The sequence below is a fragment of the Bos taurus genome, chromosome 19, assembly GCF_002263795.3.
Source record: "Bos taurus isolate L1 Dominette 01449 registration number 42190680 breed Hereford chromosome 19, ARS-UCD2.0, whole genome shotgun sequence".
Classification (NCBI taxonomy): domain Eukaryota; kingdom Metazoa; phylum Chordata; class Mammalia; order Artiodactyla; family Bovidae; genus Bos; species Bos taurus.
Window position 1 is genome coordinate 33,063,768 of NC_037346.1, and position 7,874 is coordinate 33,071,641.

A 7,874-nucleotide genomic window follows, 5' to 3' on the forward strand; every position below is an offset into this window, starting at 1 on the left:
GATCATGGCATCCGGTCCCATCAGTTCATGGCAAATATGGCAATCAGATGGGGAAACAGTAGAAACAGTGGCTGACTTTATTCTGGGGAGGCTCCAAAATCACTCCAGATGGTGACTGCAGCCATGAAATTAAAAGACGCTTACTACTTGGAAGGAAAGTTATGACCAACCTAGATAGCATATTCAAAAGCAGAGACATCATTTTGTCAACAAAGGTCCATCTAGTCAAGGTTATGGTTTTTCCAGCAGTCACGTATGGATGTAAGAGTTGGATTACAAAGAAAGCTGAGAGCAGAATTGATGCTTTTGGACTGTGGTGTTGGAGAAGACGCTTTAGAGTCCCTTGGACTGCAAAGAGATCCAACCAGTCCGTCGTGGAGATCAGTCCTGGGTGTTCATTGGAAGGACTGATGTTGAAGCTGAAACTCCAGTACTCTGGCCACCTGATGTGAAGAGCTGACTCATCTGAAAAAATCCTGATGTTGTGAAAGATTGAGGGAAGGAGGAGAAGGGGATGACAGAGGATGAGACGGTTGGATGGCATCATCGACTCAATGGACATGAGTTTGGGTAAACTCTGGGAGTTGGTGATGGACAGGGAGGGCTGGCATGCTGCAGTTCATGGGGTCTCAAAGAGTTGGACATGACTGAGCGACTGAACTGAACTGATCACCCCTTACTCAAAATCAAAATTCAGACAAAGCAATAATAAGCAAAACATATAAAGAGCTACTTTAAATTGATTTTTCTAAATTGAATATAAAATTGGGAAATGTACTGATAAACATTAGAAAATATTTTAAGATATGAAAAAAACATCCAACTTCATTAAGAATAATACAATAAAATATGAATTAAAGATAATAAAATATTGAGGACTTCCGTGGCAGTCCAGTGGTTAAGATTCTGCACTTCCAATGCAGCAGGCTCGGGTTCCATTCCAGGTCATGGAACTAAGAGGCCACATGTCACACAGCACAGCTAAAAAGTAAAAAAAAAAAAAGACAGTATTAAATATACATATTAGATACTAATGGATACCAATATAGGTGAGAATATGGGGAAATGGATCCTCTCCTGCACTTTGGAGCACAAATCAGTGCTTCTGAGTCATCAAGATTCCACCTTTCATGTACTCTGACTCATCACATTTCTGGAAACCTATCCTGTAGCAATAGCAGGATGATCACAGGATTGCTTGCATTTGGAAAAAAGGAAAAAAAAAACTGGTAAGAACTCAAGTGCCCATCAATAAGAATATATATAAATAAAGTATAGTATTTATAATATAATTTATATATATTGTATTAATCATATATGTATATATCATAATATAGGAATCATATATTTATATATCATAATTAACATATCCATCATATATTTGTATATCATAATTAATATATTAATCATACAGTTATATATCACAGTTAATATATTATATATACATACAATATTGTACATATAATATATATAAATAAATTATAGTACATCAGACACTATGCATCCATTTAAAGCACAAGGTAGCTCAAGAGGACTTGTAAAGTTATCCAGAGTATAATGTTGAGGAAAAAAAGTGAGTTGTAAAACAAAGAAACAGTATAATACTGGTGACATGTGTGTGTACATACACATGTATACATACACATACACACGTACATGAGGAAAGATTTTGAATAGATACACAGATTCAAACTCAATTCTTTTTTATTTTTGGCTGTGCTATTTTATTTTTATCTTTGTTGCTGTGCACAGGCTTTCTCTAGTTGTGGTGAGCAAGGGCTAGTCTCTAATTGTGGTGTGCGGGCTTCTCAGTGCAGTGACTTCTCTTGTTGCAGAGCATGGGTTAGTTACCCTGCGGCTGAGATCTTCCCAGACCAGGGATAGAACCTGTGTCCCCCCCACGCTGGCAGCTGGATTCTTAACCACTGGACACCAGGGAAGTCCCAAACTCATTTCTTTAAGTGTAAGACTTGCAGGCGAACAGAGGAACCCTTATATTGTACTTTAAGATCCCCTGGAGGCGGGCATGGCAACACACTCCAGTATTCTTGCCTGGAGAACTCCGTGGACAGAGAAGCCTGGTGGGCTATACAGTCCGTGGGGTTGCAAAGAGTCAGACACAACTGAGCCACAGGAGAATGCACCTGGGGCTGGCGAGCACCTGTGATCTAACATCTTAGCAGCAGGCATGACTCCCACCTGGTGGTCATGTGCTGCCATGGCATGTCACCAACCTGAGGTTTCTCAGCCTTGCACTGTTGCCATTGTGGGGGGGTGGGGGGCTGTTTTGTGCACACTATGGGAGGCTCAGCAGCACCCATGGAAACCAGCACCTTCTGGAAACCAGTGACACTCTCTCCCCAAGTGGTGACAGCGAAAATGTCTCCAGACACTGGAAATTGTCCCCTCTGGGGGCAAAACCACTCTTGGCTGAGAACCTAAGTCTCGTGAATGCAAAGTAAATAACTAAACTGTGTTTGTTCATTCACTCATGAACAGCTCACATTAGGCAAAGGCTTTTGTTCCTAACGTCAGCTGGAAGGAGTGACCTCTTGGCCAGGGTCACTCACACACAGAATGCTTCTCACAGCTTTGCAAGATTCTGAGCTTTAAATTCGGGAACAAGAAAATCCATTCTTATCCAGCGACTCCCCACCTGCCTCAGGCAGAAATAACAAGCAAGGTGACTCCCGGCACACACACGCCCTACACTCGGCTCAGACCTCCGGTGGGAACTCACAGCGGACCACGCTGAGGCCTCATTACGGCACTTCAGCCAGCGACTGCCACATCACCCAGACAGAAAGCTGCTTTACCCCTTGGACTTGAGTCTCCTCTCCCCCACCTAGAGCTGAAGTCAGGGTGAAGTGGCACTGACAAGGGGGATCCTACTTGAGAACCTTCTTTGTCCCCCACAAACCTGAGACTCCACTAACCCACAGAGAGAAACCAGGCTCCAGGTGGCACTAACAGAGGTCCAGGAAGTACACTCTGTCCCAGACGGTCCTGGGAGTCCCCACTGCCCCTGCCCCGAACACACACACACACAAACACCCCTAGAGACACCAGATGGTTGGGTGCTACTGGTACTGGCAGGGAGGGGCCACCACACAAAGCACTCTCCCCAGTAAGTTCTTCTTCCTCATGGGCAGACGATCCCCTACCCATCCAGTTGCATTCCCTTTCCACCCACTCAGGCAGCATCGGCAGGGATCAGTAGAGCTCCAGCAGCACCAGATCAACCAAGCTGACCAAAATACTACCACAAAGGCTCTGAAGATTAAATTGCCATTGAAACCATGGCCCACAAAACTACACCAAGACCCACTATAAACAGGGTGACGATGCCCTAAAACAGAAGATTTAAATAGCACCCTCACTTACGTGAAAGTAACATGTAAAACCCTAGATTGAAAGCTTTATCTTTTACAATTTAAAAAGATCCTTTTCTTTTTGTTGTCAGTGCTACTGACAAGTCAGATTTTACTCAATTATTCATTGAGGGACCACAAAATGCCAGGAATTGGGTTTAATTTTTTTTAATTTAATTTTGGCTGTGCTGGGTCTTCATTGTTGCCCACAGGCTTTTCTCTAGTTGTGATGAGAGGAAGCCACTCTGTAGTTGCGGTGTGTGGGCACCTCATTGGAGTGGCTTCTATTGTGCAGCATGGGCTCCAGAGCACAGGCTTCGGTAGCTGTAGCACCTGTCCCGAAGGCATGTGGAATCTTCCCAGACCAGGGATCAAACCACTGTCCCCTACATCAGCAGATGGAGTCTTAACCACTGGACCATCAGAGAAGTCCCAGGCACTGCTTTTGACACTGGGGTTTTAGCACTCATTGAACAAAACAAATCATTCTTTTTTTTTGTCTTGTAAGTGATCCATGTTTAGTCTCTGGAGGTTGTCAGAAGTTCTTCTTTGTTATTTATTGTTGGAGGAAGTCAACAAGAGGATGTGACCATTGGTTGACCCAAGAGCTGTTGTTTAGTTGCTGGTGCTGCTGCTGCTGCTGCTAAGTCACTTCAGTCGTGTCCGACTCTGTGCAACCCCATAAACGGCAGCCCACCAGGCTTCGCCGTCCCTGGAACCCTCCAGGCAAGAACACTGCAACTCCTACAGCTCAACTCCAGAAAAATAAACGACCCAATCAAAAAACGGGCCAAAGAATTAAATAGACATTTCTCCAAAGAAGACATACAGATGGCTAACAAACACATGAAAAGATGCTCAACATCACTCATTATCAGAGAAATGCAAATCAAAACCACTATGAGGTACCATTTCACACCAGTCAGAATGGCTGCGATCCAAAAGTCTACAAATAATAAATGCTGGAGAGGGTGTGGAGAAAAGGGAACCCTCTTACACTGTTGGTGGGAATGCAAACTAGTACAGCCACTATGGAGAACAGTGTGGAGATTCCTTAAAAAACTGGAAATAGAACTGCCTTATGATCCAGCAATCCCACTGCTGGGCATACACACTGAGGAAACCAGAAGGGAAAGAGACACGTGTACCCCAATGTTCATCGCAGCACTGTTTATAATAGCCAGGACATGGAAGCAACCTAGATGTCCATCAGCAGATGAATGGATAAGAAAGCTGTGGTACATATACACAATGGAGTATTACTCAGCCATTAAAAAGAATACATTTGAATCAGTTCTAATGAGGTGGATGAAACTGGAGCCTATTATACAGAGTGAAGTAAGCCAGAAGGAAAAACATAAATACAGTATACTAACGCATATATATGGAATTTAGAAAGATGGTAACAATAACCCTGTGTACGAGACAGCAAAAGAGACACTGATGTACAGAACAGTCTTATGGACTCTGTGGGAGAGGGAGAGGGAAGATTTGGGAGAATGACATTGAAACATGTAAAATATTATGTAAGAAATGAGTTGCCAGTCCAGGTTCGATGCACAATACTGGATGCTTGGGGCTAGTGCACTGGGATGACCCAGAGGGATGGTATGGGGAGGGAGGAGGGAGGAGGGTTCAGGATGGGGAACACATGTATACCTGTGGCGGATTCATTTTGATATTTGGCAAAACTAATACAATTATGTAAAGTTTAAAAATAAAATAAAATTAAAAAAAAAAAAACAAACACTGGAGTGGGTTGCCATTTCCTTTTGCAATGAATGAAAGTGAAAAGTGAAAGTAAAGTCCTGGAGTGGGTTGCCATTGCCTTCTCCGTTTAGTTGCTAGTTGTATCCAACTCTCAGCCACCCCATGGACTGTAGCCTGTCAGGCTCCTCTGTCAATGGGATTTCCCAAGCAAGAATACCGGAATGGGTTGCCAGTTCCTTGTCCAAGGGATCTTCTCCACTCAGGAATCGAATTTGTGTGTCTTGCATCTCCTGTGCTAGTAGGTGGGTTCTTTACTAGCTGAGCCATCAGGGAAGTCAGAGGAATTTGAGTTATTTTCAAAGAGAATCCATGGTGTTAAAATATGGTCAAGATCATTCCCCGTTTATCACCCTCTTCCTACCAGGTGATCTTATATAATAATAAATCTATTTTCACCTGTTTTGCAGTAATCATCTGGCTGACTGCATGTATGTTCCTGCATGCGTGTACGTATTTGGGTGTTCATGTGGATCAGGGTGGGACAAAGGTGAATAAAACCCTTGGAGGTGGAGCTGCTTGTATCTGTTAGTATCCACTCCTCTCTCAGCCCAGCTGTAAGGTTACCCTGTGCTATGGTGAGTGGACAAAGATTTCCCTAGAGTGATGTCAGAGAGAGTAGAAAGGAGCACACAAGACATCAGAAAGCACCCCCACTGCCAGAGCACATCCCTGAGTCCCCTCGTGGCATCTGGAGCTTTTCATCACTGCTACCATTCCATCCCCATCTAGACACGCGCGCACACACACCCTAGGGCAGACTGTAGCCATCTGTCTCCCAGAGGGTCTCCAATCCATTTTTCATTCATTTCTTAATTCAACAACCTCCATACTTCCAGAGGCACCCAGGTTGGGTTTGGGACAAGGACGTAGCCATTTACATTAGGATGCTGTTAGTTACCGCTTTCTATCTAACAATATTACTACATACTTAGTGGCTGAAAATGGCACACATTTGTTATCTCACAGTATCTGTGGGTGAAGGTCCAGGCACAGCTTAGCTGGGTCCTTGCAGTGAGGCTGTCAAGGTGTCAGCCAAGACTGGTTTCTCATGTGAAGACTCTACTAGGGTTGATCCACTTCCAAGCATCTGGGGGTTGTTGGCAGGGGTTAGTCTTCATCTGTCTTTCTGGGCTGACAGTTTCTTGTCTTGCAGATTTCCCATCACACTTGTTTCACCAATGCCAGCAAGGAGGACTCTCCTAGTAAAACAAGCATTAGAATCGTGTCACCTTTGTTGCATTTTATAGGTTAAAAGTAAGTCACAAGTCCTACTCACACTCAAGGTAGTGGAGCAGATAACACATAGGTGTGAATACCACGAGGCTCAGATCATGGGAACCACTTTGGAAAATGGGAACTGGATAAGGAGTACCTTCTTCTTCTTTTTGCCGTTTCTTGTGGATTGCAGGATCTTACTCACCCTACCAGGGACTAAATCTGCGCTCACTGCAATGGAAGTGAGGAGTCTTAACCACTGGACTGTCAGGGAAATCCCAGGGGGTGCCTGATGGTAGGAACTAAAAATCTTTTCCCCAAAAGTTTTTGAAAACCAATGAAGGGTTTTAAGCAGGAAGGTAACATTTTATTCTTAACTTTAGAATGATCACTGGCCAGAACGTGTGGCTAACAGACTGGTGGGAAAGCAAAACTTGACTTACAGAAATCAGCTAGGAGGCTGGTACCTTAACACCAGAGAAACGTCGGTGTCTAGAACTAAGGTAATGGGGCTTCCCTGGTGGCTTAGACATTAAATAATTGCCTGCAATGCAGGAGACCCAGCTTCGATCCCTGGCTCAGGAAGATCCCCTGGAGAAGGGAATGAATACCCACTCCACTATTACACTAAGGTAATACTGAAGGGAAAAGAGAAACATGAACAAACTGGAGAATGATTTAAAGAATACAGTGAATAGGACTTGGTGATGAATAAACAGTAAGAGTTGAGGATATTCAGGTTCTGGCTTTTGCATATTATTTGTGAGCAGTGATATTATTCACTGAGAAGAGGGACAGGGTAGACAAAAATTAGTTTGAAGTGGGTAGGTTTGTCCAATAACAGAAAGTGAAAGTTGCTCAGTTGCATCCAACCTAGGCCAGAACACTAGAGTGGGTAGCCTTTCCCTTCTCCAGGAGATCATCCCAAACCAGGGATGGAATCCAGGTCTCCCGCATGGCAGGCAGACTCTACCAACTGAGCTATCAGGGAAGCCCATTAACAGAGACTAACTGTGCTCCCTTGAGGGAACACCTCCTTTGATAAATTTAATTTTTATGCTTGCAGAGAACCTGTTGCTCAAATCTGTTGAGCCAGTTGAAACTGGTTGAATCTTTTCAACTCACCCATTTCACATGTGTGAATTTTCAGTATTACAAGTAGTCTACGAACGCATGCACATCGGTCTGCAAATACACCTTTCACACTGACGGCAAAGGATGAGTTCGGGAGAAAGGAGACGAATGTGGGGAAAGCCAAGTACTCTGAACATCTTACACTGGAGTGTCTTAGGTGGGACGCCTCAGCAGCGCCACGTGCAGACAGAGTGCGGGACTTGCAATATCTCGGTTCTGCCGTTTGCTCTCTTGTGTGTCCGCGGGATCCCGCACGAGCTAAGCGCCCGCTACTCTCGCGAGAGGGAGGCAGCCTTCGGCTCCTAGGATTCCCCCAACCGCGCCAGGCGCGATCCCACCTGCTAAGGAGCGGGAGTCTGGCCGCGCCCGGGGCCTTCTGGGAAT

General features: G+C 44.5%; 1 long non-coding RNA gene across 1 annotated transcript; it reads right to left on the reverse strand.

The window, feature by feature from the left end:
• Positions 1 to 679: 679 nt before the first annotated feature.
• On the reverse strand, positions 680 to 7,856 carry LOC104975042 (uncharacterized). The gene is made up of 3 exons (XR_813268.4): positions 7,482 to 7,856; positions 6,106 to 6,340; positions 680 to 981 (listed from the first exon to the last, which is right to left on the reverse strand). It is a non-coding gene; the product is annotated as an uncharacterized lncRNA (long non-coding RNA).
• Positions 7,857 to 7,874: the final 18 nt, after the last annotated feature.